At 47.3% G+C, this 5,000-nt stretch overlaps 9 non-coding genes across 9 annotated transcripts in view; all 9 read right to left on the bottom strand.

The window, feature by feature from the left end:
- Positions 1 to 84: 84 nt before the first annotated feature.
- trnap-agg (transfer RNA proline (anticodon AGG)) lies at positions 85 to 156 on the bottom strand. Its single transcript has one exon. It is a non-coding gene; the product is annotated as a tRNA-Pro (tRNA).
- Positions 157 to 790: 634 nt separating this feature from the next.
- On the bottom strand, positions 791 to 862 carry trnap-agg (transfer RNA proline (anticodon AGG)). The gene has a single exon. It is a non-coding gene; the product is annotated as a tRNA-Pro (tRNA).
- A 530-nt stretch (positions 863 to 1,392) lies between these two features.
- On the bottom strand, positions 1,393 to 1,464 carry trnap-agg (transfer RNA proline (anticodon AGG)). Its single transcript has one exon. It is a non-coding gene; the product is annotated as a tRNA-Pro (tRNA).
- A 981-nt stretch (positions 1,465 to 2,445) lies between these two features.
- Positions 2,446 to 2,517, bottom strand: trnap-agg (transfer RNA proline (anticodon AGG)). Its single transcript has one exon. It is a non-coding gene; the product is annotated as a tRNA-Pro (tRNA).
- A 277-nt stretch (positions 2,518 to 2,794) lies between these two features.
- On the bottom strand, positions 2,795 to 2,866 carry trnap-ugg (transfer RNA proline (anticodon UGG)). Its single transcript has one exon. It is a non-coding gene; the product is annotated as a tRNA-Pro (tRNA).
- A 1,130-nt stretch (positions 2,867 to 3,996) lies between these two features.
- trnap-agg (transfer RNA proline (anticodon AGG)) lies at positions 3,997 to 4,068 on the bottom strand. Its single transcript has one exon. It is a non-coding gene; the product is annotated as a tRNA-Pro (tRNA).
- Positions 4,069 to 4,345: 277 nt separating this feature from the next.
- On the bottom strand, positions 4,346 to 4,417 carry trnap-agg (transfer RNA proline (anticodon AGG)). The gene has a single exon. It is a non-coding gene; the product is annotated as a tRNA-Pro (tRNA).
- Positions 4,418 to 4,693: 276 nt separating this feature from the next.
- On the bottom strand, positions 4,694 to 4,765 carry trnap-cgg (transfer RNA proline (anticodon CGG)). The gene has a single exon. It is a non-coding gene; the product is annotated as a tRNA-Pro (tRNA).
- Positions 4,766 to 4,936: 171 nt separating this feature from the next.
- The window catches only part of trnap-cgg (transfer RNA proline (anticodon CGG)), a 72-nt gene continuing 8 nt past the window's right edge, over positions 4,937 to 5,000 (bottom strand). Inside the window, exon 1 of the tRNA in view lies at positions 4,937 to 5,000. This exon is cut by the window's right edge and continues 8 nt beyond it. This is a non-coding gene — a tRNA (tRNA-Pro).

The following is a 5,000-nucleotide window of genomic DNA, read 5'->3' as shown; positions in this document are numbered from 1 at the left end:
TTGGAAAAGGACTGATTTGGGAATAGAACAGGAGCCCTCTTTGCCAGGTTACCTCCTTCTACAGCAATGGGCTGTAGAAGTAATGGGCTCGTCCGGGATTTGAACCCAGGACCTCTCGCACCCTAAGCGAGAATCATACCCCTAGACCAACGAGCCATGTTCCAGTTGTGCTTCGATTGATCGATTTGTTGTCACAAAACATGCTTAAACAAAGGATCCCTGCACCCTAAGCGAGAATCATACCACGAGACCAACGAGCCATGTTCTGGTTGCTGCTTCGATCGATTTGTTGTCACAAAACATGCTTAGACATAAAGAGCTGGAGAAACTTCCGCAGCAAATCACCCCGATCGACCTTGGGTAAATGACAGATTTGGGAATAGAACAGCAGCCCTCTTTGCCAGATTACCTCTTTCAACAGCATACTGTAATGGGCTCGTCCAGGATTTGAACCCAGGACTTCTGGCACCCTATGCGAGAATCATACCCCTAGACCAACGAGCCATGTTGTAGTTGCTGCTTCGATTGATCTATTTGTTGTCACAAAACATGCTTAGACAAAGGCTCCCTGCACCCTAAGCGAGAATCATACCACGAAACCAATGTGCCATGTTCTGGTTGCTGCATTGATCGATTTGTTGTCACAAAACATGCGTAGACAAAAAGAGTTCGAGAAACTTCTGCAGAAAATCACCCCGATCTACGTTTGGAAAAGGACTGATTTGGGAATAGAACAGGAGCCCTCTTTGCCAGGTTACCTCCTTCTACAGCAATGGGCTGTAGAATTAATGGGCTCGTCCGGGATTTGAACCCGGGACCTCTCGCACCCTAAGCGAGAATCATACCCCTAGACCAACGAGCCATGTTCTGGTTGCTGCTTTGATCGATTTGTTGTCACAAAACATGCTTAGACATAAAGAGCTGGAGAAACTTCTGCAGAAAATCACCCCGATCTACGTTTGGAAAAGGACTGATTTGGGAATAGAACAGCAGCCCTCTTTGCCAGGTTACCTCTTTCAACAGCATACTGTAATGGGCTCGTCCAGGAATTGAACCCAGGACTTCTGGCACCCTATGCGAGAATCATACCCCTAGACCAACGAGCCATGTTGAAGTTGCTGCTTCGATTGATCTTTTTGTTGTCACAAAACATGCTTAGACAAAGGCTCCCTGCACCCTAAGCGAGAATCATACCACGAAACCAATGTGCCATGTTCTGGTTGCTGCTTTGATCGATTTGTTGTCACAAAACATGCGTAGACAAAAAGAGTTCGAGAAACTTCTGCAGAAAATCACCCCGATCTACGTTTGGAAAAGGACTGATTTGGGAATAGAACAGGAGCCCTCTTTGCCAGGTTACCTCCTTCTACAGCAATGGGCTGTAGAAGTAATGGGCTCGTCCGGGATTTGAACCCGGGACCTCTCGCACCCTAAGCGAGAATCATACCCCTAGACCAACGAGCCATGTTCCAGTTGTGCTTTGATTGATCGATTTGTTGTCACAAAACATGCTTAAACAAAGGATCCCTGCACCCTAAGCGAGAATCATACCACGAGACCAACGAGCCATGTTCTGGTTGCTGCTTCGATCGATTTGTTGTCGCAAAACATGCTTAGACATAAACAGCTGGAGAAACTTCCGCAGCAAATCACACCGATCTACGTTGGGTAAAGGACTGATTTGGGAATAGAACAGGAGCCCTCTTTGACATGTTACCTCCTTCATCAGCATACTGTAATGGGCTCGTCGAGATTTGAACCCGGGACCTCTCGCACCCTAAGCGAGAATCATACCCCTAGACCAACGAGCCACGTTCTAGTTGTTGATTCGATTGATCGATTTGTTGTCACAAAACATGCTTAGACAAAGGCTCCCTGCACCCTAAGCGAGAATCATACCCCTAGACCAACGAGCCATGTTCTGGTTGCTGCTTTGATCGATTTGTTGTCACAAAACATGCTTAGACATAAAGAGCTGGAGAAACTTCCGCAGCAAATCACCCCGATCGACCTTGGGTAAATGACAGATTTGGGAATAGAACAGCAGCCCTCTTTGCCAGGTTACCTCTTTCAACAGCATACTGTAATGGGCTCGTCCAGGAATTGAACCCAGGACTTCTGGCACCCTATGCGAGAATCATACCCCTAGACCAACGAGCCATGCTCCAGCTGCTGCTTCGATTGATCGATTTGTTGTCACAAAACATGCTTAGACAAAGGCTCCCTGCACCCTAAGCGAGAATCATACCACAAGACCAACGAGCCATGTTCTGGTTGCTGCTTTGATCGATTTTTTGTCGTAAAAAATGCTTAGACAAAAAGAGCTGTGAAATTTCTGCAGCAAATCAGCCCGATCTACGTTTGGAAAAGGATTGATCTGGGAATAGAACAGGAGACCTCTTTGCCAGGTTACCACCTTCTACAGCAATGGGCTGTAGAAGTAATGGGCTCGTCCGGGATTTGAACCCGGGACCTCTCGCACCCTAAGCGAGAATCATACCCCTAGACCAACGAGCCATGTTCCAGTTGCTGCTTCGATTGATCTATTTGTTGTCACAAAACATGCTTAGACAAAGGCTCCCTGCACCCTAAGCGAGAATCATACCACAAGACCAACGAGCCATGTTCTGGTTGCTGCATTGATCGATTTTTTGTCGCAAAACACGCATATTCAAAAAGAGCTGGAGAAACTTCTGCAGCAAATCACCCCGATCGACGTTGGGTAAAAGACAGATTTGGGAATAGAACAGGAGCGCTCTTCACTAAATAACCTCCTTCAACAACTTACTGTAAAGGGCTCGTCCGGGATTTGAACCCAGGACCTCTCGCACCCAAAGCGAGAATCATACCCCTAGACCAACGAGCCATGTTCTGGTTGCTCCTTTGATCGATTTGTTGTCACAAAACATGCGTAGACAAAAAGAGTTCGAGAAACTTCTGCAGCAAATCACCCCGATCGACCTTGGGTAAATGACAGATTTGGGAATAGAACAGCAGCCCTCTTTGCCAGGTTACCTCTTTCAACAGCATACTGTAATGGGCTCGTCCAGGATTTGAACCCAGAACTTCTGGCACCCTATGCGAGAATCATACCCCTAGACCAACGAGCCATGTTGTAGTTGCTGCTTCGATTGATCGATTTGTTGTCACAAAACATGCTTAAACAAAGGATCCCTGCACCCTAAGCGAGAATCATACCACGAGACCAACGAGCCATGTTCTTGTTGCTGCTTTGATCGATTTGTTGTCACAAAACATGCTTAGACATAAAGAGCTGGAGAAACTTCCGCAGCAAATCACGCCGATCTACGTTGGGTAAAGGACTGATTTGGGAATAGAACAGGAGCCCTCTTTGCCATGTTACCTCCTTCTACAGCAATGGGCTGTAGAAGTAATGGGCTCGTCCGGGATTTGAACCCGGGACCTCTCGCATGAAAGCGAGAATCATACCCCTGACCAACGAGCCATGTTCTGGTTGCTGCTTTGATCGATTTGTTGTCACAAAACATGCGTAGACAAAAAGAGTTCGAGAAACTTCTGCAGAAAATCACCCCGATCTACGTTTGGAAAAGGACTGATTTGGGAATAGAACAGGAGCCCTCGTTGTCAGGTTACCTCCTTCTACAGCAATGGGCTGTAGAAGTAATAGGCTCGTCCAGGATTTGAACCCGGGACCTCTCTCACCTAAAGCGAGAATCATACCCCTAGACCAACGAGCCATGTTCCAGTTGCTGCTTCGATTGATCGATTTGTTGTCACAAAACATGCTTAGACAAAGGCTCCCTGCACCCTAAGCGAGAATCATACCACGAGACCAACGAGCCATGTTCTGGTTGCTGCTTTGATCGATTTGTTGTCACAAAACATGCTTAGACATAAAGAGCTGGAGAAACTTCCGCTGCAAATCACGCCGATCTACGTTGGGTAAAGGACTGATTTGGGAATAGAACAGGAGCCCTCTTTGACATGTTACCTCGTTCATCAGCATTATGTTATGGGCTCGTCCGGGATTTGAACCCGGGACCTCTCGCACCCTAAGCGAGAATCATACCCCTAGACCAACGAGCCATGTTCCAGTTGCTGCTTCGATTGATCGATTTGTTGTCACAAAACATGCTTAGACAAATGCTCCCTGCACCCTAAGCGTGAATCATACCACGAGACCAACGAGCCATGTTCTGGTTGCTGCTTTGATAGATTTGTTGTCACAAAACATGCTTAGACATAAAGAGCTGGAGAAACTTCCGCAGCAAATCACGCCGATCTACGTTGGGTAAAGGACTGATTTGGGAATAGAACAGGAGCCCTCTTTGCCATGTTACCTCCTTCAACAGCATACTGTAATGGGCTCGTCCGGGATTTGAACCCAGGACCTCTCGCACCCTAAGCGAGAATCATACCCCTAGACCAACGAGCCATGCTCCAGCTGCTGCTTCGATTGATCGATTTGTTGTCACAAAACATGCTTAGACAAAGGCTCCCTGCACCCTAAGCGAGAATCATACCACGAGACCAACGAGCCATGTTCTGGTTGCTGCTTTGATCGATTTGTTGTCACAAAACATGCGTAGACAAAAAGAGCTGTGAAACTTCTGGAGCAAATCACCCCGATCTCCGTTGGGTAAAGGACTGATCTGAGATTAGAACAGGATCCCTCTTCGCCATGTAACCTCCTTCAACAACATACTGTAAAGGGCTCGTCCGGGATTTGAACCCGGGACCTCTTGCACCCGAAGCGAGAATCATACCCCTAGACCAACGAGCCATGTTCTGGTTGCTGCTTTTATTGATTTGTTGTCCAAAGAATGCGTGGACGAAAAGAGCTGGAGTAACTTCTGCAGCAAATCACGCTGATCTCCGTTGGGTAAAGGACTGATCTGAGATTAGAACAGGATCCCTCTTCGCCAAGTAACCTCCTTCAACAACATACTGTAAAGGGCTCGTCCGGGATTTGAACGCGGGACCTCTCGCACCCGAAGCGAGAATCATACCCCTAGACC

Source organism: Osmerus eperlanus, chromosome 23, assembly GCF_963692335.1.
Source record: "Osmerus eperlanus chromosome 23, fOsmEpe2.1, whole genome shotgun sequence".
Classification (NCBI taxonomy): domain Eukaryota; kingdom Metazoa; phylum Chordata; class Actinopteri; order Osmeriformes; family Osmeridae; genus Osmerus; species Osmerus eperlanus.
Note: the sequence above shows the minus strand (reverse complement) of the source record. Positions and strands in the feature narration are given on the sequence as shown.